This window comes from Puntigrus tetrazona, chromosome 1 (genome assembly GCF_018831695.1).
Source record: "Puntigrus tetrazona isolate hp1 chromosome 1, ASM1883169v1, whole genome shotgun sequence".
In the NCBI taxonomy this organism is placed as follows: Eukaryota; Metazoa; Chordata; class Actinopteri; order Cypriniformes; family Cyprinidae; genus Puntigrus; species Puntigrus tetrazona.
In genome coordinates this window covers 15,344,988-15,372,566 of record NC_056699.1, presented here as the reverse complement: position 1 = coordinate 15,372,566, position 27,579 = coordinate 15,344,988, and positions in this window count along the sequence as shown.

Genomic DNA, 27,579 nt, shown 5'->3' with positions numbered 1-27,579 from the left:
GGTAGGGCCACTGTTGGACGATGACTCCTGGGGCAATCCGGATCTCATGCTCAATGATCTGGGTTCGCCCGGGGAAAGGGTGAGAACACGTCAGAGAACTGACCGACCAGGTGCTGGAGTTTCCCCTTCTGGGCAGCCGAGAGGTGGGCGTTGAAGTCAACAACTATGCGATCGGTGGACGCAAGGGCGGAGAGTTGGCCCTCGTTCCCTCTCCACTTTTTAAGGAGGTTGACGTGATAAAGTTGGTTGGAGCGTTAGCGGCCTGGCTGATGCAGCTGGTATGTGACCTTGCACACAGCCATGGGAACGGAGACCATCACCTTGTCACCAGGTTGGAATTTCTGTGGTTGGGCTGCCTGATTGTAGTGCCGCTGTTGAGCTTGTTGGGCTTTGCACAGGTGTTCCTGGACTAATGGCATGATGCGGTCTATCCTCTCTCTCATCTCCTTGACGTGTTCCACAATGGTGCGATCGGCTGCCGGCTGCTTTTCCCATGCCTCCTTGGCGACATCCAGGAGGCCCCGGGGCTGCCGACCAAAAAGAAGCTCAAAGGGATTGAAGCCAGTTGAGGCCTGGGGAACTTCCCTAATGCCGAAGAGCATGTAGGGTAGCATCAAGTCCCAGTCTCACCTGTCCTCTGCCACCACGCATCAAAGCATTAGTTTCAATGTTTGGCCGTCCGTCTGGGGGTGGTAGACCATGGTCCTCAACTGCTTCACTCTCAGCAGCCGGCAGAGGTCAGCCATTAGCCGGAACATGAAGGAGGTACCCTGGTCGGTCAGAATCTCGGCTGGTATGCCAACCCGGCTGAACAGCAGGAATAGTTCCTTGGCGATTGTTTTTGCCGTGGCCTTCCGTAATGGGACTTATTCCGGGTAGTTGGTGGCATAGTCGATGATGATCAGTCTCTGGGCAGACTTCGGCAATGGCCCTACGAGGTCCATCCCGATTCGCTCAAAGAGCACATCGATTATGGATAGCGGAATGAGTGGACTGGGTGAAAGAGTATAAGGCGTAGTCAGCTGACAGGTTGGGCAGGCTTGACAGAAGTGCCTTACTTTGGCCTCCAGGCCGGGCCAGTGGAAGCAGTCTCAGATGCGCTGACAGGTATTGGCTGCTCCCAGGTGTCTGACCATTGAGTGGGAGTGAGCCAGCTCCAGGATGGCTTCTGTCTTTGACTTCGGGACCACAAGTAACAATTTCTATTTGTTGTCTACAGTACAACAGGCCGTTTTTGACAAAGAAATGCAGGAGAGGATGGGGTCCAGGCTGCACCTCCTGGCCTTCGATTATGTGGACTTGGGGCCAGCAATGCTTAAGACGGTCATCCTCTTTCTGGGCTTTGGCGAATGAGCCCCCTCCGTGACCTGTTGGAACTCATCGAAAAAAAGGTAAGGATTTTGTGAGGGGGACTCACCATCTCTTCCGCTGTCTGAGGCCAGCTACTTGGGACGGTTCTGCGATCCACAGGCCGGCCTCCATTGTCGGCGGTTCCCTCTGGGGCTGGCAGGCTGTTTGGTGGAGGCGAGCAAGCGGTCAAATCCTGGCCAGTCTCTTCCAAGCAGTACCGGGACTGGGAGGTCTTTGACTATGCCCACTTCCACAGGCCATGTACCTGCAGTGGCTGACAGGTCCGTCTTGTTGGAACTTGCCGGGTGTCCCCGTGAACGCAGGTGATTGGTGATGGGATGTAAACTTTTCTCTCGGAGCGAGGGGCCAGAATGTTTGCCTGCACCAGGGTGACCGTGTTGCCTGAGTCGAGAAGGGCTTGCCCCTCACCTTGACATCAAACTCCGGGGCTCCGTCGGGCAGCTCTCCGTGAACAATGCAGCCTGCTAGCCATGTACGTGCAGGTAGTGCTGGGTCCTCAGTGGGCATCGGCTCGTCGCGAGCAGAGGGCACCGCTGGCCTGTTGACTGGATGTGGGGTGCCCTCCGGTGCAGGGAAGGGCTCGCAGAAAATGATCAATGACGACCCGTTCCGGATATGGGGTAGAGTCCGAGCCGAGCGAGAATCTCTCTCCGGACTTCCGTGAAATAAGAAATAAGCCCGCTGGGCTTCGCCAGTTAGGAGGAGGACCAGCACTCGTGCCCAGTCATCTGGGTGCCATCCTTCAGCATTCGCGGTAGTTTCAAACATCTGTAGGAATGCCTTGCCGTCATCATGGGACGACATTTTCGGCCGCGTTGGGCGGTGGCAGTCCATAGGGCAGTGAGCTCCTGCTCTGTTTCGCCCTGTCATGTTGATAGGTGTTCAACAATTTGCTGCCGGTGCTTGGTGAGCCGCTGTAGCAGTTTTTTAGCTACGCCATGCAGTGAACTGAGGGGAAGACAGAAAAAACTAGTTTGGGGAGAAGAAGAGGTCACTTGCCAGTGTTTTCTTCACACTTCTGCCTGCATTCTCCACCAATGTGATGGGGTGAAGAAACACACGGAAAGGAGAGTGGACCTAGAGGATGGATTTATTTAACAAAGAATGAATAATATAGGTGCTGGTCAGAGAAAGTGGTGTGGGGTGCTGGGGTGCTCTCTCTTCCTCTTCCTTCTATCATACTTTAATAGTCTACAGATAAATTCCGCTTCCATTGAAAGTCGCCTGGAGAAGCAGTCCATGGATATACCAGAATGTTACATACCCTTTAGTGATGTATTCCGCCCCAAGAGGGCGGACAAATTACCACCATGGGCATGGGACTGTGCCATCAACCTCATACTGGATGAGCCAGTGCTTTGTGGGAAGATCTATCAACTCTCGCTTCCTGAACACATGGCCATGGAGGAGTATGTAAAAGAGGCACTTGGGCAAGGATACATCCATCCTTCTACTTCCCCTGCTGATTCCAGCTTTTTCTTTGTGGCTTGCGGCCTTGCATTGACTACAGATCTTCAGCTCCCCCCTCAATACCACGTTCCACGTTTCAAGAGGTTCAGCATGAGGAGAAGAACCTGTTCCTCTCCCCACAGAACCTGGCCCAGCAGAAAAGCCGCCTTCTCCATCACAGAGGACAGTTCAATAATAAAAGGTCAAGGAACTATTGGATTCTCAATGTCGCGGTGACTGTTTGGAGAATCTGGTGGACTGGGAAGGATTCTTTTGTGGTGGAAATGATGGTTCTACCATACTTGCAATAAGGTGAAGAGTTTACAGTTTTAGCTATACAGAGTTCACTCAAGACTAGAGAGTGATCTGAAATATCATCACTTTGCTGCAGAATTTCAACCATATTAACATCCATTCCATGTGACAGTATTAGATCTAGAGCATGATTTTAACAATGAGTAGGTCCTGACACGTGTTGTCTAACCCCAGTGGAGTTCAGAATGTCTATGCAAGCTAATACTAATGCATTAAATTCAACAATAATTAAGATTTATCTGCAGCCAGTACTAACTCAGTTAGAAAATCAGCAAATTCTTTAATTAAATATATGCTGTGCCCTGGTGGCACCCAAAGCAATATCTACAGCCCTCACATTCTTACTGTCCTCAATTAAAGTTTGTATGCGTGTCTCTAAACAGGAAGTAGCAGCAGAGGGAGTGATCACAGATCACCCATAGGTAAGAGCTCCCTCTGCTGGCTTGGTGACAACCTACCTCCTGTGTGAGTCTGCTTCCATTACATAGTCTTCCATGGTCTTTGCTGAGGTTTTGCGCTAAAACAGACTGGAAATGGATGACTGCAGTGAAAAACGGACTGGATCCAGGTAGCTATATTGACCTCGGAATATAAATGACTAATCATAGACTAATATTAGCATAGATGGCATACTTTCTTACAATGTAACAAGTACATCAGGTGTTATTAACATTGTTACTGTTAGTGAACACCTTCAGAATAAGACATGGCCTTTTTGAATAAAAATCAAGAAAACAAAGAAACTTTACTTATCATACAGAGAATAAAAATGAGCAAATAAAAAAAAAAAGTTTAGTTGGGTGTAACGGTTTCTTGCCAATTTCAACCACTTAGATCTTCTGGACATTATTTTGTTCTTCTGCGGTGGTGTTAACCAGTCTCTGCAATCACAGTTGAAACATGAGGGTCCACGATCATCACTGACCCATTTTGTGGACTATGTGACTAATGACTGTGGGCTTTTTATTTACTGTGGGTGTAAAGGAGGAGGATCGCAACATTATTCCATCACAATTATTACTAAGATGTCAGACATGCCAGCTTACACTCACAAGATGTCGATGACAGCAGAGCCTGATGACAAGATGCAGATACCACAGGGCTCTGTTAAGTTACAGGTGCCAATCATGAGCCAAGTCAAGTCATCGTTGATCTTGATGAATCAAGTCAAATCACAATGGATCACCATGAGTTTCTTCACATCTCCTGCTGATCTTCTAGGAACTGTTCACCTCATGCCAGTTAAGTCAGAGTTTATTCATGCCATGTCTGATAAGTCAAAGGTTGACGACATCATGTCTACTAAACTAGAGTTTGCTAATGCCATGCCTGCTACTCCAGGGCTTGTAAACTTCACGTTTTCTACATAAAAGATTTTTCACGTCATTTCTGCAACCCCAGAGCCACTGCACAAGATGGCTGCCAAACTAGAGCCACTGCAAAAGATGGTTGACACACCTGATTTCCTGGTTAAGATGGCTGCCACAACAGAGCTCTGTCATATAACTGTGAGCCCTCCCTGAGTCAAGTCTCAGCTGATCTTCATGAGCTAAGTCAAGCCACATTCGATTTTCACAAGCTCAGTCAAACCATAGTTGATTTTCATCAGTCAAACCAAAGTATCACTAATCTACCAGAATCTATTCACTACTCCATTGACCTTATAGAGTCTCTTCACATCTTGGTGGATCACACAGAGTGACGTCACAAGAGATCATCCAGCCACACATTGCGTCTCATCTGATTGTCAGGAGTTCCTTCACGTCTCAACTGGTCATCCAGAGTTAAATCACGGCATCCCTAATCCTGAGTAGTCCTCAGATCATCGCTGATCTTCACAACCTAAGTAAAATTTTTCATCGATCTTCATGATTTAAGTCATCACTGATCTGCACAAGTCACGTCACTGTTGAGTTTCACCAGTTAGGTCCAGTCAACCTCTCAAGGTAGTGGTGCATGCTGCTGTGTTCCCCAAGGAGTGGGTACCCGCCTCAGTTTTTGCAGTCACTGGCTGCAGAACCTCTTCAAGTGGTGGTGCTCACTTCAATGCACTGTATGGAGGTGAAACCCACCAACGCTACCTCAGATTGTCATGTTCCAGTCAAGGAGACTACTATTGAACTCTCTCAATGAAGTATTGATACCACTGTAGAACCTCCAGAGGAACCTCAGCTCTCAACCTCATCCTGCCCTGTCATGGCTATGGAAGCCATCTGTGAGTCCTCATCCTGCCCTGTCACTGTCAATATAAAAAAAGCATGCAATAGTCTTTGAATATGCCTGTGACCATTTTATCTTGCAGATAACATCAGAATACCATAATAATTTTTCATCTTCCATAGTGGTGCAGAGGAGGTGTGTGTGGTTGTGTTTTGTGGATATTTAGTACTTTAGTATTTAGTTTTACAGAAAGCAAATTTTATTCCGAATCCACTGAACAGAATATATGGTACGAAACTTAAAAAAATATTAATACTGTGAAAACAAATAGAACTTACAGTAAAGCTGTTTGCTAGCTTTGACTACTATGCTCTCTGATCATCCAATTAAAGGACGGGAAAATGCTGACATTATCGCAAGCCTAGACTTGTTTGAGATGGGCAAAATCTGCGCAAAACTGATCACCGGTGATCACTGCGAAATGCATGCTCGTTAGAAAAGGTTGTTAGGTCTGCCTTGCACTGATGTCAAGCTGATGTGTTGCCAAAATCTCTTGCAACGGCAAGGCTAACGGATGATATTAGGCTCAAAATGATTAATATATGCACACACAATTACCCATGCACTGCATACGTTTTATACATGTATCTTACTAACCACAAACAAATGCCTTTCAATTCAAGGAAATCAGGATTAAATGAATGTGCACTAATTTGAACAAAGATATGTTTGTGAATAAAAATGTTCTGATCTGCATTAATATATCATAAATTGCTCATGCAAAAGGTATCCATACATTTATTGACATCTTGTTCGGTTCATTTGGATTTTGAGACTTAATTTTGCAGCATTTTATGATGCCCACACACACAACTATCAACAAACAAGGCCAAGTGCAATTTATGAATAAATGATTCAAAATGTTTTCAAATGTGCATCACTACACTGAAACAAATGCTTTTAAACCAGTGTCTGCAGAGTTACGATTTACATCATTGTGAAGCATTTTGTTCAAACAGAAACATATGTTTCAATACAAATGTAATAGTTTGTATTAAACTATTATAATTTGTGCATGTAGTGATTAAAATGTGTATTTGTGGATCAGGCGATGCACGTGCATTCATTCAAATCTCTTCTGTGTTGATTCATTCTATTTCATTCTATATTGGTTCTATTTGATTCATTTGAATTTTGAGACTTTTGTTCAGCCCTTTTAGCCTTGCCCAATCCACACACACACACAGCTAACCAAGAAAATCAGCGACCACTAGATGTCACTAGCCCCAGTCACATGTGCACATTCCTATGTGTATGGTGTTATGAATGTTATATTGTGTTTCTTTTTGATTTGGCTATTTTACTCTGCCCATAGAAGTATAATAAAAATGTTTTATTAAACTTGATTTAAATTAACTGGGACACTGAAATGCTTATATTAATTTTGCCATACAAAAACTTTGTGATGGTACCTTTTTTTTCTGCAGACACTGGTTTAAAAGCATTTGTTTGAGTGTAGTGATTCACATTTGCGAATTTTGTGTACATGTTCATAAATTGCACTTGTACTTGTTTGTTAATAGTTGTGTGTGGGTGTCATGAAACGCTGCAAACTGCGAAAACAAAGTCCAAATGAACCGAACAAGATTTCAAAAATGATCACCTGATTCACAAATACCTTTCTGCATGAGCAATTTATGATATATTGATGCAAATCACATTTTTATTCACAAAAATATCTGTATTTGTTCAAACTGCTGCACAGTCATTTAATCAGGAATTGCACAGGCTTGAATTGAAAGGAAATTATTGTTATTAGTGGTTAGTAAAATACAGTACATGCATAAAATGTATGCAGTACATGGGTAATTGTGCATGCATGAATTGAGAAGTCAAACGCTGTTGCTCTCCACCAACTGCTCTGACCAAAAGCATGATGGGAAATGACTGATGGCAAACTGTCATGCTCATTGGTTTTTAATATCTGTGGTGTTGTGTTCTTATCTAAAATATTTTATTTATTTTAGATAAGATTTCATGCGATTTATGTATTTAAATTGGAATTGTACAATAGATACAAATTTCGTATAAAAATTTAATAGCAAGCACTTTGATTGTGTTGTTTATCCTATTTTTATTCATATAAAAGTGACAAAACTGAAATGATATCACATTTATCAGCAGCGAGAGTGAAAATAACGTGATATCTGCCTTTGATCTCGTAGGCATCTGTCCCACTCCAAGATGGTAGAACTGTCTGTCCTGACTGTTTATTCCACTCATCCCCTCTCTCAATTTAAGGCAAGGTTAGGTGCATCTCAAAAAAGCCTACTGCTAGATGGCTCTGGGGCTTTCAACTTGAAATCTGATTGGTTAAATCCAATGTTTTTACTGCCATTGATTTTTAGTTACAAAAGACTTTGCTAAAGGCCTTAGGCAGATTTCTATGAGCCTGGCAACATGATTGCCAAAATATGGTTGGATAAAAGCTCTAATATAAACATATACTACGGAAAGCAGCTCAACCAAGAGAAAAGCTATGAAATGAATAGAATAGACTATTGGAGATCATTTAATTAATATTCATGCAAAAATAAAATAAAACTAAGGGTTTATTCACACCTGTTTTGTTTGGTTCGATTGAAACTAACTCAAGTTCGTTTTGCCTTGTTTGGTATGGACCTTTTGGACAGATATAAATACAGCAATCGCACTCTGGTGCACACCAAACAACCAAACCAAGATCTAGCTGAAGAGATGGGTTTAGTTCGGCCCCAGACAAACTCTGGTACGCTTCTTGACGGTGTGAATATAATCTGACCTCGGATTAAGGTACTCAATACTTCGTAGGGACTACTTTTTTACATTTAATTACTGCCTCGATTTGGCATTGCATGGAAGTGATCAGTTTGTGGCACTGCTGAGGTGGTATGGAAGCCAGTCAAGCACACTAACACCATGGTCACTTAACTAACATTTGGTGCTTTTGGCACTGTGGGCAGGTGGCAAAGCTGGCTGGAAAATTGAAAAAAAACTGGTCAGCAGATGAGGCTCGGTCAACCAAATTTTTGTTAGTCGCTTAGTTGCAGAATAAAAATCTGCAGACGAATCACATTGTCCATGACAAACAGATTATTAAAGGCTCATAATAATAGTTTGAATGGTTTATTAATAGTCGTGTGATTAGTAGACTAATGCTTAAAATTATAAACTATTGATCTACTAGAAAAATCCTCAGTCGGGGACAGCCCCAACATGCACATATCCAAAAACTGCAGGTGCTCAGTCACATGAAGCACCTCACCTATCAATAAACAGATATCAGCACATTGCCACTAACACTATCAAAAATCTGTTTATTATTTATCATTAAGGGATGTGATCCTAAATGTATTATTTGTCCTAATTATTTGGGGAACAGGTCAAAATAGACTACACATGGCACATTATAATTTAAGTGTGTATAACATCATAACTATAATTTATACTACCTTTCAAATGTTTGGGGTCAGGAAGATATTTTACATCTCCAAAACTGACCTGAACAGAATAACACAATCAAGGGAAGACAGAAGCTAGGTCACACACAGAGCACTTGGGGAATGAAAACAATAACAGAAATGTTCAGAACCCTTACATTGAGCAGCAAATCAGCATATTAGAATGATTTCTGAATGATCATGTGGCACTGAGTAATGATGCTGTAAAATTCAGTTGTGTGTTATGAAAATTTGAATTTATGGAATGAAATTTGAATAGTATCTTACTGGCAAAATTTTATATTATTTAATAAATTGATTTTACTATCAGGATTATTATAGTTAACTAGAACCATAAAATGTATGCATTAGGCCCTGATGAGCACAGAATTTTGCACTTGAGTTGACAAAATACCCACACAATGACAGTTATCTTAGTTTAGTCATCTAAATCGGATCTACCGGTAACCGTGATTTTAGGGAGAGACTGGCTTGGGTTCAACCCTAATTGTTGCTGGTGGTGCCTTGTGCGAAGACGGAGACCATCCTGGAGCTAGGGCACTTACACCCCATGGCAGGTCACCTGGGGCAGCCAACACCACCCAATGATTCCATGACCCTTTCCACTGGCTGCGCCTGCTGGCTGAAGTGAAGCAGTTCTGCCAAGCTTTCCCAACCTGCCAGGTGACGCGTCACCCAGGACTCCTCTCCTAGCCCGCTGATACCGCTGCCTATCATCGAGGTGCCTTTTTAGCTCATCGGGATGTACCTTGTAGGGCTTCCACCTAAGTCTAAATCCATCCTGGTGATTGTCTACTATGCTACCCCGTATCCAGAGGCAGTTCCCCTCCACCGCAAAACCATTTCCACTACAATTCCCAACAACGCCACTACAGTCGGGCAGCCCAGCAATGGGAGTTCCAGCCCAGAGGCCAAGTCATGGTCCTCGTCCCCAAAGCTGCTTGCAAGTGCCTACATGTCAGGGCCTATATACAGTGTTGGAAAGAATTGGAACAGTTACTTACTATTTACATCAGCCTGTATGAAGAAAAACAGACAAGCTGTACCAACCTCCTGAAAATATGTGTCGGGACTACTTTTTCACCCCCTAGTAGCCACTGGCAGTATTGGACCCTTCCCTTCAGCCTTCACGGGGCTATTGCCACGTTTTAGTGAATGATGGACATTTTGTGTGGTACTCAGAGGTATGGGAAGAACATCTGGAATGGCTGCAGAGGGTGCTTTCAGAGTACCAGAGGGCTGGACTCACAGCCAACCCACACAAATGCCACCTAGCACTCTCTGAAGCAAAGTACCTGGGTTTTCGGGTGGGTAGGGGTCTCTTTTGGCCACAGGAGAAGAAGGTGGAGGCAGTCTGGACTGCCCCAAGACCCAAAACCTTAGGATTGGTGGGCTATTATCACTGATTGATCTCTAACTTCCCCTCTTTAGCTGCCTCCCTGAAAGATTTGACCAGGAAGGGGCAACCGAAGAAGGTACTGTGGACACCATGAGTGGGGTAGGCCTTCCAAAAGGTGAAGATGATTTTTATTTGTCACATACAATTTGTACAAACTTGTAGTGAAATGTTGTTCTGGTACATTCCAGGACTGTGCAAGAGAAAGAAGAAAATGTATTAAGTGTAGAATGTAAAATAAATGCAGCAAAAATATACATAAAAAGAACAATATATAATGACATAAAATAAAATGTAAAAATGTACACTGTAAACAGGTAAGTGGCTATGTAGACGTAGAGTGTGCAAATGTACAAATGATGTTGGTAAAGTGTAGATGCAATAGTAGCGATGGCATTATACTATCGCAGTTCTTATGGTGCGGCAATTGTCTGTGCAGAGGAGTCTGATGGCCTGGGAAGAAACTTCTTTTTTTACAGAAGAGAGAATGTGCAGGGTGTGAGTTGTCCTTGATGATTTTTGACAGAGCAATTTCCATTGATGAGATGCACTGAGTGATTACGCTTTCTATTGTGGTATAGACATTGCCTAGCTTTCTTTACCTGTATCTGTGTGTGCTGAGTCCAGGTTAAGTCCTCAGGGATGTGTACTTCTAGGTACTTGACACTACTTATTTTCTCCACTGGTGTGTCTCTGATCACTAGTGGAGTATAGTTTCACTGTCCTCTCCTAAAGTCAACCACCATTTCCTTGGTTTTGCTGACATTCAGAAAGAGACAGTTTGACTCACACCACATTCTCACCTTCTACACCTCATCAAGATATGCTTGCATCATTGTTGTTGGATATGAGGCCCAAACTTGATGATGTAGGTGGAGCTGTGAGAGGAGACACAGTCATGTGTATAAAGAGAGTACAGTAGGGGGCTTAGGGCACATCCCTGTGGAGCCCTGCCCCGACCTTCACACCTGGGGTCTGTCTGAGAGAAACTTCAGAACCCAGTCACAGAGGGAGGAATTCAGATCAAGGTTCCTGAGTTTGGATGCCAGTCTATGAGGGTCAATAGTGTTGAAGGCTGAGCTACAGTCTATAAACAGTAGCCTGACATAGTTTATTGACATGAGTGAGAGTGGACTGCAGAATGTGAGATACAGCGGCCTCTGTGGATCTGTTGGGACGGTATGCAAACTGTAGCGGGTTTATGTTATCCGGGATGGAATAGCAGATGTTGTTTTTAATGAGCCTTTCGAAGACCTTCATGACTAGCGATGTAAGTACAACAGGTCGATAGTCATTCAGGCAAAAAGGCTTATTGTTCTTCGGTACAAGAACTATGACAGATTTTTTGAAGCACGCTGTGACAATAGAGTGACTCGTTGAAAATGGAGGTGAATAAGCCAGCTGATCGGCCAGGCACCTTAAAACACGACCGGGGATGCCGTCTGGGCTGGCAGCTTTCTGATGTTCACTCGCTTCAGCGCTCTGCTGACCTCACCCTTCCGATCACGGAGATTGTTCCTTGTACGGATTGCTGAACACTTTCATTTTGTTAGCCGATAGGCTAGTGCATGTACATTCTCTCACAAAACGTGCATAAAAGGTATTCAGTTAATCTGCAGATAAAGAGTCAGCTCTCACCAAATTAGAAGTCTTGCATCCGAAAGTGCTGATCGTCCTTAATCCATTCCGCATGCGTCGGGAGTCGTTCAGTTGGAAGTGAGACTCTACTCGTTCTCTATACCTGTGTTTCATGGCTCTCACCGTGTGTCGGAGAGTGTAGCAAGCTGCTTTATAATCACTCATGTCTCCCAACATGAGCCCAGCATTATAAGCAGTTGTATGCACGTTCACCGCTGCTCGGATGGTGCTATCCACCCATGGCTTCTGGTTGGAGAAAGTCTTTATTGTGATAGTGTGTGTAACTTCATCAACAAGTGTACTGATGAAGCTAACAGCTACTTCCGTAAACTCACTGACGTCAGCGGAGCTAAAGCGGAACATGTCCCAGTCCACGTCATACTAGCCATACTTTTGACCGCTTGTGGTGGGATGTAGACAGAAGTGATGATGAATGATGTAAACCCACGAGGCAGATAGAACGGACAGCGTAAGATCATTAAATGCTCCAGGTGCGGCGATATGGCTTCGTCCGGAGCCCGAGGGGGTCAGCCATGTTTCGGTCAGGCAAAAGATGTTACAGTCTCTCATATCCCGTTGGAAACGTATCCTGGCCCTGAGATCGTCCATCTTGTTATCAAGTGACTGGATGTTTGCAAACAGGATACTCGGAAGAGGAGCACTGTGTGCTCTGTCCCGCAGCCTGTTTCGGATCCTGGCACGTTTGCCACGGTGCTTCCTTCTCCGGCGCTTGGGAGCTTGCTCTTGTCCATTGTTCTTGTCTGCCCGGTGTAGTAGATAAAACAAACTAAGAAAAGGCACAGTCTAGACAGAGCGACCAGGATGGCGACCGAATGCAGCGGCACCATCTTGCATTTTGCAGCCCCCAGCTGATCCCAGCCGAGAGAAACTACACCATGGTGGAGAAGAAGGCCTTGGCCATCAAGTGGGCAGTCCTGGAGCTGTGGTAGTACCTCCTGGGCCAGAAGTTCACCCTGGTTCCCACCCATGCGCTTCTGCAGTGGACGCCAAGGACACCAACACTAGGGTGATCCGATGGGTCCTCGCACTCCAGGACTCCACGCTCAAGTAATTCTTGGGGTCTCTGGGAGGGATGCTGGAAAGTACTCCGACCACGGTCTCTATCATTTTCCTGGGAGACTTCAACGCTCCCTTGGGCAATGCTAGTGAAACCTGGTGTGGCTTGATTGGGAGAAACAGACCCCCTAATCTGAACCTGAGTGGTTTTCTGTTGCTGGACTTATGTGCTAGCCACGGTTTGTCCATAACGAAAACCGGTTTCAAGCATAAGGTTATCTGTCAGAACATGTGGCACCAGGATACCATAGGGCGGAGGTCGATGATCGACTTTGTGGTTGTTTCATCTGAACTTCGGCCGTGTATTCACACTTGGGTGAAAAGAGGGATGGAGCTGTCGACTGATCATCACCTAGTAGTATGACTATGAGTAGACTAGAAACTATGAATGAGAAACTGGTTTCATACTGCAGCTATCACAAGGAAAGTGATAAATGCTATAATGCTATAAACAATAAACAATAATCTAAATGGGTGTAATATAGTGTGTGTGTGTGTGTGTGTGTGTGTGTGTGTGTGTGTGTGTGTGTGTGTGTGTGTGTGTGTGATTGATAGCAGGTGAATCCAATATGTTTAGTGGAACATGAGAAATGTAGTCCAGGATGTGTAACAGTCTGTATGGTGTGAGAGTTAATATAGTAGAAGATCAACCTCTGGTGGCAATTGGCAAAAGTTACTGTAAGAATAAATGCAATTTTAGCCCTCTCATTTGGGAAACAATGTGATTGCAGCTCATTGGCAAGTGAACATTGTAGGAAAAATCTGTTGCAATTGTCCTCTAAGCCAGAGTAGAGTGCTGGGTTGACCATGGGGCATGGGGCATGTGGCATGCGGCTGACCTGGACAGACTGCTCTGTGTCTAGCCTTCACAGGATTGTAAAATGAGGTGTTCGCAAATGCCATGCCTGTTGCATGGCAATGGTGCAAGAATTAAGCTTTTATGCTGTTATTCTGATGTTGAATTGAAGTTATTTTGCAATTGGTTCTAAAAAAGTACTTTTACTTTTTACTTGTACTTCATTTATAATTTGTAAATTTGCTTGTAAAAATGAAAAAATGAACTTTGTTGTCTTTTATTTACTCGCTTCAATAATCATCATAATACATAATACATAATACAAAAAACTATGCACAGATATTACTTTGCTTAATTTACAAATAACTTAAATTATAAAAGCAATGTACAGAACAATTACATTTTTAAGTTTCAAAGCAGCCCTATTTTCTCCAGAACAGAAAGAAGAGAAAAGGGAAAGACTTAAAAAAATGTAAAGTCCAAAGACAGGACTGCATTTTTAAGGTTAGAAAGTATGCCATGCAGGACATGCATACAAAATACTCCAGAAATCATACTTCTGGACAACATTTGTGGACATATCTAAAATGACAGCACTACAATATAAATAAATAACTAAATAAATTGTAAATCCTGTGTAGGCTGTGAAGTGTCCATCTGATGTATCCTTTATTTGCTGGTGAAAAGGGAGGAGCATTTGAGCATTTAAATCACACATAATTTACTCACCCTCATGGTCTAAAAAGAGTAATACATTGTATCAAATTTGAAATGTCTGTTTCATCCTTTACACAGTAACAACTTTATATCATGTTTTAGGAGTTTTATTTTTGTCACTGTATGGGTACAAAACCAATTCTAATACTACAATAGGTTGAATTAAGTTCAATCTATAAAATCTAAAAATTTCAAAGGTAATATACTATATACTTCTGGTAATATAGTTCACAGCAGTAATATTTTACAATGAATTACACTTTTTTTATAGTGTGAATACCAATTTGACAAAGAAACACACCACATCTACACCAAGACTTAAACTCTTTAAAATATACTCATAGAGCTTATTACCCTTCATTCTTTGTACAAATGCATTTTTTGGCCAAATAAGCTTAGCCAATGACAGGCATGTCAACATATAATACTTTTAAGTGAATGATATTGATTCTGCTCTACACCAGTGAGGCCTGCAATGCTGTATAACGCTATTGATGAACCATCATTCTTGTATAAAACTGTGGAGGCATGCAGCATCTTCTAGCAAACAGAGAGAAGAGACAGGAGGAAAAAGAGATTAAGGAGGAAAAATCATCAATGGACAGTGATGGAGAGCAGATACCAGGGCCAAGATGCAAGCACAGCACTCAGGCTTGTGTCTATGGCTTGGGTTCCTTAAATTAGTAGAAAGACAAAAGAAAGGAGAGAGAGGAAGAGAGAGAGAGAAGAGAAGAGAAGAGAGACTGTAAGCAGCTGTATTGATCCTACTTCAGCCAATCAAACCATCATGCATGACCACAGGGTAGTAAGTTTGAGGTGTTTGCTTGACGTATACAGGTGCACAGGTTTACACAATCTAAAGCCTTACCATGAATTCAAATGAATCACAATTATTTTCTAATACAATAACATATATATTTAGCAGAGAGAATTCTGAGTGGTGAAAAAGCTGAGTACAAAAACAGCTGAAATCATAACAAACCCTTCCCCCTAGATCTACTGCCTGCTCTATAATGACCTCAACCAGACGGGAATTTGTTTTAATTAAAGTGGAGGAAGATCAGTTAAGCAGATGGTTGTCGACAAATATTAGCTGAAATAGGCTGTTTAATGATTTAATGGACTAGGCACTTATCACTCTTATTTTCTGTACCCAGCACAAACTGATAAACAGGAAAGGGTGCTGTTAATCGACCTTGGAACCTTTATAGCTGGAGATAAGGAGAAATTTAGCAACTTTGTAAATTAACCAAGCTTTGATCTGCTTATGTTCACATATACATATGTCAGAGTGACATAAATGATGTTTTCCTATATAGTTTTATCATTATACCAAACCCAGTTCACTTAAAGTGAACTAGGAAGGGAACTAGCCGAAAGTGACACATTGTTCACAGTATAGTGAACTCCATAGAGAATTGACCAAGGTCTAGTGGTGACATAAAAATTTCAAGATTGACATTTGGCGAGGACACCAAGGTTACACCACTACTCATTACGAGAAGTGGCATAGAATTTTTAATGACCACAGAGAGTCAGGACTTCGGTTTAACATCTCATCTGAAGAACAGTGTTTGTTGACAGTTGTCAAAGAAGTCACACAGTCACAGAATCCACCGTCACCACAAACTTCAGTCATCACTTATACCAGATCACAGTCACCTGCATTTAAATTACTTTTACGCTGCACTCAGTCTATCATCGCCTGGTCTAGTGTTCACTACCCTGAACTGTGCCTGACTGCATTACTTGTTGAACAAATATTTATTGGCTTTAAGAGATTAGCTTTGCCAGGTAGACCACTGTGTGTAATAACAAATGAATATTTTTTTTTTTTAATGATGTATATCAAGACATTTACAAATAAAAATCTCGTTCTATATGTGTGTGTGTAAAATCATCGTATCTATATGTATGTGTATATGTATATATATATATATATATATATATATATATATATATATATATATATATATATATATTGTGACGAGGCAGAGGAAGCACAAGAGAAACAGGTTAGTTTGAGACCCCCGGAGGGTGTATTTATTAGGAAAGCGTAATACGGGTGCGGTGAGTTCGTTGAGTCCGGTGAGTTCGGTGAGCTCAGCGGTGAGTTCGGTGAGTCCGGTGAGTTCGGTGAGCTCAGTGGTGAGTTCGGTGAGTGCGGTGAGCTCAACGGTGAGTCCGGTGAGTGCAGCGGGAAGTCGTCTCGGTGTTTCCAGTGCTCAGAGTTGTGAGGGAGTCCACGGTGAGGTAATCGGAGAATTAGCTCAGGTAGGCCCGTCACGGGGTGGCTTCTGGGAGACAGAGAGAGAGACAACAGGTTAGCATTCGATCGGAGTCTCGTGGCTCACTGAAGCCGCCGTCTGGCCGTGCTTATCTGGCCCGCGGCTGACGAGCTCCAGGTGTGGCGAATCCGTCGTTGAGTGGCTGGTGCAGGTGTTCCCGGTTTGTTCCCAGGGCAACGCTGATGGATCCTCGGGGCGCTCGTCACCTCCCCAAGCGCAGTCCTGCTCCTGGTGGATAAGGCAAAGCGTAGTAACGGGAAATTGGGGGTGGGTGGGAGTGACCCCTGACAGACCTGCAAAAGCCGACCACATCCGCGATAGGCCGTAGGCGTTGACGTTGGCTGCCCCAGCGCGGTGTTGCACGTCAAAGTGGAAGTCCTGGAGCGCGAGGAACCAGCGGGTCACCCTGGCGTTTGTGTCCTTGGCTCTGGCCATCCACTGGAGGGGTGCGTGGTCGGTGAGTAGGGTGAACCGCCGGCCCAGGAGGTAGTACCGCAGCTCCAGGACTGCCCACTTGATGGCTAGGGCCTCCTTCTCTATTGCGGCGTAGTTCTTCTCGGCGGGGGTCAGCTTCCTACTGATATACAGTACCGGATGCTCCTCACCGTCCTGGATCTGAGACAGTACGGCTCCCAGACCCACATCAGAAGCATCCGTCTGTAGCAGGAAGGGGCAGCCGAAGTCGGGGGCTCTCAGGACGGGGTCCGAGGTGAGTGCGGCCTTGATCCTCCGGAATGCCTTCTCCCGCGTCGGGGTTCCACAGAACCCGTTCAGGCTGCCCCTTCCTGGTCAGGTCTGTCAGGGGCGGCTATGGGAGGAGAAGTCGGGATGAAACAATGGTAATACCCTGCCAACCCCAAGAGAAGCGCGTACCTGGGTTTTTTTGGTGGGCCTCGGGGCCTCCTGGACCGCGGTGACTTTGCTCTCCTGTGGCCGGATCAGTCCTCTCCCAACTCGGTAACCCAGGTACTTCGCTTCGAAGAGCGCCAGGTGACATTTCTTGGGGTTGGCGGTGAGTCCAGCCCGTCGAAGATCCCGAAGCACCCTCCGCAGGTGCTCCAGATGGTCCTCCCAGGTCTCCGAATGAATCACGACATCGCGTCGAGATAGGCGACAGCGTACTGTTGGTGGGGTCGGGTAGGATATCCATTAGTCGCTGGAAGGTGGCTGGGGCCCGTGTAGACCCGAAGGAAGGGACCGGTATTGCCAGTGGCCACCGGGGGTGGAGAAGGCTGTTTTTGGCTTGGTTTCCTCTGACAGCGGAACTTGCCAGTATCCCTTGGTGAGGTCGAGGGTGGAGATATACAGGGCCCTTCCGAGACGTTCAAGCAGTTCGTCTACACGGGGCATGGGATATCCATCGAACTCGGAGACCTGGTTGAGTCGCCGGTAGTCATTGCAGAAGCGGAGGGTGCCGTCCGGTTTTGGAACTAGGACGATGGGGCTGGACCACGGGCTTGTCGATGGTTCGATCACCCCCAACTTCAGCATCTGGTTTACCTCCTACTCAATAGCTTGCCGACAAGCCTCAGGGATCTGGTAGGGCCGCTGCCAGGCGATGGCGCGGGAGGGTCCGGATCTCGTGCTGGAGGAGGTTAGTCTGCCCGGGCGTGGACGAGAACACATCCGAGAACTGACCGACCAGATGTTGGAGCTCCGTCTTCTGTGGGGGAGCGAGTAGGACATTGGTGTCGACGACCGGGCCCTCCTGGATGGTGAGGGCGGAGAGGTGCTCCATAGTCCCCACCCACTTCTTCAACAGGTTAATGTGGTATATCTGCTCGGTGCGTCGACGGTCTGGTTGGTGGATGCGGTAGGTAACCGGGCCGACCTTTTCCCGGATGGTGTAGGGGCCCTGCCAGGTGGCCAGAAACTTGCAGGCGTTGGTGGGAACGAGTACCATGACCTGGTCGCTGACCTGGAACTCCCGGGGCTGCGCAGGGCGGTTATAATGCCGTTCTTGCTGCTGTTGGGCCCGCGTCATGTGCTCCCGCATGAGGGGCATCACCCGTTCAATCCGGTCCCGCATGGCTTGAACGTGCTCCACGACCGACCTCTGGGCATCCGGCCGCTGCTGCTGCTCCCAGGCCTCTTTTGCCATGTCCAGCAGACCTCGGGGCTGTTGGCCGAACAGCAGCTCAAAGGGAGTGAAGCCGGTGGAGGCCTGGGGCACCTCCCGCACGCCAAAGAGGACGTATGGAAGCATCTGGTCCCAGTCGCGTTTGTCTTCGGCGACGACCCTTCTTAGCATCTGTTTTAGGGTCTGGTTGAACCGCTCTACGAGCCCGTCCGTCTGGGGATGGTACACGGAGGTGAGCAGCTGCTGGATCCGCAGCAGCCGGCAGAGGTCGGCCATCACGCGGGACGTGAACGGGGTGCCTTGGTCGGTCAGTATCTCCCCGAGTATCCCTACCCTGGTGGACAGGGTGAAGAGCTCCTGGGCGATCACCTTGACGGTGGCTTTGCGGAGAGGGATGGCTTCGGGATACCGGGTGGCGTAGTCCACGATCACCAGGATGTGTTCGTGACCGCGGGCAGACCTCGGCAGCGGGCCCACCAGATCCATCCCGATGCGTTCGAAGGGCACCTCGATGATCGGCAGCGGGATAAGTGGGCTAGGGGGATGTGACGGCCCATGTGGTGGCCGCACATTAAACGATCGGGTGAGAAATACACAATACACTAATGCACTAATCTATATTTATTTATTTTGTTTAAATGTTTCATTATTATTATTTGAAATAAAACTCGTACACAGTTTGTTGGTTTATTTATTTTAAAGCAGTTAACCGTTTGGGTGCACACAAGTTGGTTTACTGTGTTTATTTGGTTTAATATATATTTCTTTGAGTTAAGTTACCATGTCGCGGGTGGTGTGGAGAGTGGCAGAGGTACCGGCTGTTTCCTTTGTGAGGTCCGGCAGTTTAAAAGGCGACCCGCCACCACGGCTGCTCTCTTTTAGTTCCGCCGGCTTGTTCCATCCAGCTGGGAACTTGTAGGGAGGCGCTGATGTGGTCAACTGTTTTGAATTATTTGTTAATCTTATATTTTTCTTCTTGCTATATTTCTTTCTTCGTTTATGATTTATCTAAGTAACTATTTGTTATGAAATGATTTGTTGTTGTTAGATTTATGTAAGTATTTAGAATATTGATTTCCTGTGTTTCCCTCCTTGTTTCTAATGGATTAGTCCTTTTTGTATACAAGTGCTCTGTCATTTGGGGTGGGGGTTGCTTGAGTTGGTGTTGTCTTTGAGTTGCCAGAAGTTTTCTGTTCTCTGTATTTTTTTGTTATTTTTGTTTTGTAAGGCCTGCTTATTGATTTGATCATTTTGTGTGTTAATATATATTTTTGGCTCTTTATTAAAAGCATTTTTTTCCCCCTTTAAACTTTGTTTGTGCTGGTGTGAGCCCTTACAATTCTCAAACCTGGTGTGATCCCTCACAGGGGAGGTGGCCGGGGCGAGGTCTTCTGGCACTCGGGGCAGGCCTGGCAGAACAGCTTCACGTCTCCGTCGAGCCCCGGCCAGTGGAAATGGTCCCGGATCCTCTTGATGGTGTTGGTGGCCCCGAGGTGTCCTGCCAGCGGGTGAGCGTGGGCGAGTTCCAGTATGGTGTCCACTTTCCCTCGGGGCACCACCAGGAGCCGTTTCTCCTCCCCCCTCCGCTGGGCGACACAATAGAGTAGGCCGTTCTCCACAATAAAGTGTGGAAGAGGATGGGGGCCGGGCCGCGTCTCCTGCCCATCCATGAGACGGACTTGGTTCCAGCAGTTCCTGAGCCGGTCGTCTTCACGCTGGGCCCGGCCGAACGAGCCCCCTCCGACTACCTGTTGGAACACGTCAAAGAACACATTAGTTGTAGGAGGAGGGGACTCAACATCTCTTCCGCTGTCCGAGGCTAGGAGAACGGCTGGGCGGCGGTTCCCTCCCCTCTCTCGCCTCTTCCGGCGAGGGCTTCGGGGGCTGACAGGCTGGGTCGTGGTGAGCAGCGCCTCCTCGAATCCCGGCCAGTCCCGCCCGAGAATGACCGGTACCGGCAGGTCCTGTACGAGGCCCACTTCCAGGGGCCAGCTTCCACCTGCAGTCGTCAGTGTGATTAGGCGGGTTGATACCTTTCTAGTGTCCCCGTGGACGCAGCCTTTTCCGGGGTTCCGTCCGTGGTGTTAGGAGGCGGGACTGAACCAGGCTGACGGTGCTGCTGGAGTCCAGGAGAGCGCTGAACTTCCGCCCATTCAGGCCGACGGGGATTTCCGGCGCGGCGTGGGAGAGCTCCCGGTGGAGGCCGCAGCCTGCCAGCCACGCTCTAGGGAGGTTGGAGACTTCTTCGGTAGGCATCGGCTCATCTCTCGTAGTCTGGGCCGCCGCCCCCTCCATCGGTCGCCTGGTGCCCTCCGACGCGCGTCGCTCCTGGGGCACCCTCCGGGGAAAAGGTAGCGCTCGCTCCCCGGCCTCTCGGCGTTGGGCCGCCTCCGCCAGCTCAACCGCGTCGACCAACTTCAGGACGGTCTTGGGATTCCTCATGCCGACCGCCTGGTGATAACTCCGGGGGAGAGCCCGCAGGAGCCGGTCTATCACCACTCTTTCCACAAGGACGGCAGTGGTTGGTGTTCCTTCAAGGAGCCAGTGTTGAGCCAGCCGAGTGAGTTCGGCGGCCTGGACCCTCGCCGGCCGGCGGGGCTGGAAAGCCCACTGCTGGAAGGCTTGGGCTGCGCAGACCGGTGACAGACCAACCTTGCCCAAGATTTCCCTCTTCATATCGTTGTATACACACGCCTTGCTCTTTATCCCCTCTTTATCCCCTTCAACTCTACTGACTGGAGGAAAGAAGCGACGGAGATGCCGCGGAAGAAGTGGCATGCGGCTGCCGGACTCTGCCCCTTACCTGGACCCTTCCCCCTGGAGCACTGCCTGACCTGCACTTCCCCTGCAGCACAACGAGGACACCAGTTCCCCCTTTTATTTGGACACTTTTCCCCCTGGACACTTTATTATTTTGTACCTTTTCTTTTAATAACCTCCAGGTCTAAATTATTTAAATTTATCACATTACACATAATTCCAACATATAGGGTGAATTAAATATAATTTTTTAATTTCATTTTAAAACGTTTATGCAATCTTGTGGTCTTATGAACTTACTGTATGTGAATATCGTAAGGTGCATAGGACCTGCATGGCCACAGTCATACTACAGAGACTCACAAATTTTAAAATTGAGACCTATTCAGCAATGAAGCTGGTCTCCTAGGACAAAACACTTATGTCCGGTCATTGGCATTATTAAAAAACTAGGGGCCCACTAGTTTGCGGCACATGTCTAATGACTATACAAATTCATTTAAACAATTAAACAATCAAATTTACATTATTATCAAGTGTGACTGGCCTGCACGTCAAATGCACAGGGAAGGATTGAAGAAACTGAATTACAGATTTGAAAATCTCTTTCTGTTGTTTTTGACCTAGTTAAATTCTAAGGTTTGCACTAATGCTTTGAAATGAACCAAGTGATATAGGCAATTTTATAATGAGAATTGTGAAATTGTGTATTTCTATATTTAATTATGTGTTTTATTTTAATTTTACATACCACCGGTAAATATGCTGGTTAGATTGATTTTGTTACTTCCCTTTTATTCACTCAGACCAAGAACCTAAATCCAAATTGTAACATTTAGTGGTATTAAATAATCTGGAAACCACATGAGACCCATCCATTAAATAAGCTGATTCAGAGAAATGGAGACCGGTTTACCATTCGCACTTGACAGATGGTTGCTGCTTTGTTAACTTTTGTTTAACCCCTTTTCATCCCACATCATCACCGATGTCAGTGTTGATTATTGTTTGATTGTTCAGGAGTTGTTTAGATACTTTGCGTTCATTGGAGAATCATCAGTGAAATGATTCCTTCACTTATGGAGACCTGAAAAATTCTGCGGGCCACACCTTCTAGGGGAAGGTGACTGAAAGCTTTGCAGCGGGTCAAATGAACGCACTGGAGAAGACACCTTTCCAGAATAGAAGGATACTTTCAACTCACGTTTGATCAACACAACGGACCTGGTACATCAAGTAATCCTGCAGGCTGAATATCACCACAGCCGGTGCAGATGGATACACCTGACCAAAGACTGCAGCGGCACAGGACGCCTATACTTAAAGAGACTGTACATATCGCTGATTTGATTTCTACAGTGCTTGCTTTAATGTTGTTCTTTCAGGTGACCACTCTGCTCTCACACACCCTCAACCAGCGCAGCCTGTTCTGACAAGACTTCGGCTGTAGACATCGGACTGAGTTCACCTCCTCGTGGTCCCTTAGGCACCACTCAGAGTTTGGCCCAAGGGACCAGGGAAGGACTGTAAGGAGGTGAATCAAAACCTGTATATGCATTAAGACTGATCTGAGAAGGGATATCCAAAGGAGCAAAAGGACTTCAAAAAGAGAGCAAACACAACCACCACTCCCCCCAGCCCGTTGTGTTTATGACACCCTCCTCACTTCTGCTCTTCCTGCTTCCCCTACTTCTGCCCAAAAGACTTGGTTTAAAGTTCATTAGAATAAGGCATTATATATCATGTGTCTTGTGAACCTATTGTTCTTCATACATACTATATGTCCTCATACACTACACTATGTACTTTTTAAAGACCAGGTATATTGACCTTTTAAGTTTGTTTTATTTTGTTTTGTGTTATTTTTGTACTGCTGATCAGTTGTGCAAATGTTTATCAGTTATACCAATTTGGAAACTGTTCTTGCCTGGCAAAATAAATGTTAATCTTGGTTAACTTATAATATTGTCTGAAATAACTTTTCTAGTAGGTTAGTGACTTCTGAGGTTTTCCGCATTGTTGGTGTGCTAGGGTGAGTCAGATCAACGGTCGATGGATGGAGTCGTCTTGAGATCTTGACTTCTGGCCACCAAACTGACTTAGCATGCTATTACTTAGGAACGCATAAAAATTACTCTTTTGAGTCTATCGAGGAGATGGCTGCATTAAGGTAAGCGATCTCACGGGGTAGCCCTGACTAAGACCTGGACTAGCCCAGATGTGTCGTGAGTCTGTTCTGGCCAAACAAGGTCTCTAAGCAACCCAGACTCTGACGAGCGATAAGTCGAAACTAGGAAATATTATAGTTAATGATCCAAATTTAATCACAATTAGAGGATCAGCAGTTATATTTTAATAAATATAAATAAAATCACGAAAGATTGGAGTCAGATAAAATTTATGTATAAGGTCAGTACTATAATTGGAAACCCAAAAGATTAATAAATATTAGTGATTTTTAACGAGACGCAAAGAAAAGACCGAACACGCATTGACCTTCGACCAGGGCCTCTGGATTCCGTTCTGCAGGAAAAGGGGACCTTTACTAGTGTTTTTCTTTTTCCTTGCAAGAAGCAAGACTAAACTCACATCTTACCTTGTTACTGGGTGGCAGATCAATCAACTCAAACTTAAAGCATCATTTTAGTTGGTAAATTCTGGACAACTTAATTTTTCTCATTGGATATTTTTGCACTAACAGAGGATAAAGAAGTTCTTTCTCATTAGCCCTATAATTCCATTCATTTTGCTTTCTTACCAGTATTTTCCCCACTTGCTTTTCCTCTTTTTCTTGTCTTCCAGCACTAATGGTGCTCCCAGGTTTCCCTACATGCACATTCCCTCTTTTCTACATTTTTTATCCTTCTTCATACCCTTCTACAACTTCCTCTCCTCTTCTAAATCAGTGCAAAGTCACCCTGAGACTACGACCATGCTTGGTCATTGCAATATAATATATTATAAGCTAGTTATAATATGAATTATATCACATTAAAAATAATGTCTTAAATTTTGAAGTCCTTTTGTTCCTTTGATATCCCTTCTCAGATCAGTCTTAATGCATATACAGGTTTTGATTCACCTCCTTACATGACAATCTTGGAAAAGTCCTGCACAGTAATACCTGGCGAATCCTAAAAGGGATTTCAAATCCTTAAGATTTTGCGGTGTCGGCCAGGTTTTACAGATTCTATTTTGCTGGGGTCAGTACACACACCATGTTCAGACACAACATTCGAAGGGTTTCTGAGAATACAATTAGATCAGCGATAAAGACCAGTTCTTCACTTCAGTTCAAGCTCCCCATACAATGCTCCATAAAGTGCTAAAAAGTACTGGGCACATTAGTTATCCCCTGGGGCATTCGATTGAATTCCCAGTAGCCAAGAGTACACACAAAAGCCATCTTTGTGTGGCAATACTGAGTGGAAAAAAAAGTTGTTATATTTAAAAGGAACCGACTACGCCACCCCGTAAAGAAAAAAACCGGGGAAATAAAAATTAGGAAGCACAGATTCGTAGGCCAGAATAACTCTAAGAGAGACGTGGGAACAATGTACAGAACTTTATTTTAGATATCCACAATAAATAGTTAAAAGTCTCAAGATCAATCAGTATCAATTCAATATCACATGGTCACAAAAAGGGAGCTCTGTTTCCGACAAATAAAGACATTTAGAATACTCAAAGAAACAAAAGAAAAAAAAAGATACAGCACAGGCTTTCCAACGGCAAGGGCAGGCTAGACAGTGAGGATCCTAATGGCGCACTTGTGCATCACACACACACACACAGACACACACACTCTGTGAAAGGTGAATCCAAGCAGCACTGCACTCCACGCGATTATACCACCACCAATACTCGAAGCTAACTAGCCTCCCAGCCTCAGGGGGACCGACAGTGCCTAGAGCAAGCCAAAACAAGAGAAAAGTAATATTACATTCGGTAATACAGTAAAGATATTTCCAGCAAATTAAACCTACAAAAATATTCAAAGCAAAGAAAAGGGACCCAAATACTGGATGGAACAGTTCAAATGCTCACTGGAGCGATAGGGTCAGCAATCAGGTTATCAAAAGTCAAAGTTGCATCAGGACACTTTTCACAGCACCGGTAAAAGTCACCGGTGCAACCAATCCCGTCTTGATCAGTTTTTAAATGATGACAATAAACAGATGCAAACAAAAGTAATAACATAACAGTGGGCATACCACAAAAAGGAAAATAAAAAGAAAACGAAAAGAAAGTCCCAAAGAAAAAGGAGAAAAACAGCAGCGCCGTCCTTTTAAACGCCGTCTAAACACTTCCGCATTCTCGTAACTAGACGCGTGGCATCGGAAAGACGTCAACGCACTGAAAATAAAGAAAGTGATATTTAAAATATAAATTTCCCATATAAAAGGATAAGAACAAAAATCACACTTACCAAAAAGCGGATTATTATAAGCACAAGTTTTACCGCTGCTCACAACTCACAAAAGATTATGCAGGAAAGACAGACACGAAAGGATCCACAACTAAATAAAATAGACACCAGTTAATGTCACCGCTCCATGAACTACGCATAAAAGAACACACACATACCTGACATATGGTGGACAGCCTGTAACCAGAACAAAGTATCAACCAGCCACTTTGCACGCTAGGGGAAGAAAAGATCTACTTTTAATCCTCATACCCACTCCTCCATTAACTGCTACATACCACAGAGACCATGCACCCTCTGCACATGCGCACTCCATCAAAAGCAGTCCCAGCGGTGACGCACACCAGGTGACATGACTCCAGCCTTAAATACTGTAAAGGCACAATCTCATTGGCTATTGTGGGTGACAATCACACGCCAATGAACAAATAAGGTTAGATTGTCACCCACCTTGCCACATTTGCCTTATCCTGCTCATCCATTTCAATCTGATAGTATCCTGATTTCAGGTTGAAAAAGGAAAACCATTTGGAGACCGTAAGTACTGAAAACGCCTCTTCTAGATTTGGAAGGGCATAGGCCTCCTTAATGATTTGTGCGTTCAGCTTCCTGAAATCAATAAAAAGCCAAACAGAATTACCATTTCCTTACTACAACAATAGGAGAGGTGAATGGTGATTCGGACTCCCTAATTACACTGGTATCCAACAGCTCCTTCAAGTGTTTCCTGACTGCATTAACAAGCTTAATGCGATGCTTCACTCTATTGGTATGTCCAAAGTCCATATCATGCATGCCGAAAACCTCAGGCATCAAATTCAGTAAAGTAGATACTCTTCCTGTCACGATTTCCGTGGTTTCTCGGGAGAGAAAAGGAGCGCTCGAGACAATTACACAATTAAACACAAAGGGAAGGCAGGGCACAGACGACACGTGGCATGAGACAAAAACAATAACAAAAGTTTAGAGGTGTGACATAATGCCCCCCTCCCGGAAGGTGCGTCCTCGCACCTAAAGTAACAACAAAAAACAACAACTCGGAACTGGGGATACCGGATCTTGGGAGGAGGTTCCGGTGGAGGACGACCCCCAGGAGGAGGCAAGCAGAAAGGAGTCCAGGGGGGCACAGAAGGAGGGAGGAGCCAGGGAGGACACAGGAGGAGTCCAGAGCAGGAGGAGATCCAGAGCCCAGCCATGGTCCATGGTGGCGCCGACGGAGGGAGGACCCATGGAGGAGGAGCGGCCATCGACTCCATGGGTCTGACCGACGGCGGCGGAGGAGACCGAAGCGAGCTCGTGATGGTGAGCTGAGGATGAGCGCAGGGGCTGCTGGGATCCATCGTCGTTGTATGACCAGGGTGGGAAGGTGGGAAAACTAGAAGCGCACGAGGCGCAGGCACTGGAGGGAGCGCACGGGGCGCGGGCACTGGAGGAGCGCACGGGGCGCGGGCACTGGAGGAGCGCACGGGGCGCGGGCACTGGAGAGGCGCACGGGCGCGGGCACTGGAACTCGGGGAGAGGCGCTCGGGCGCGGGCACTGGAATCGGGAGGCGCTCGGGGCGCGGGCACTGGAACTTCGGGAGAGCGCACAGGGAACAGTCTC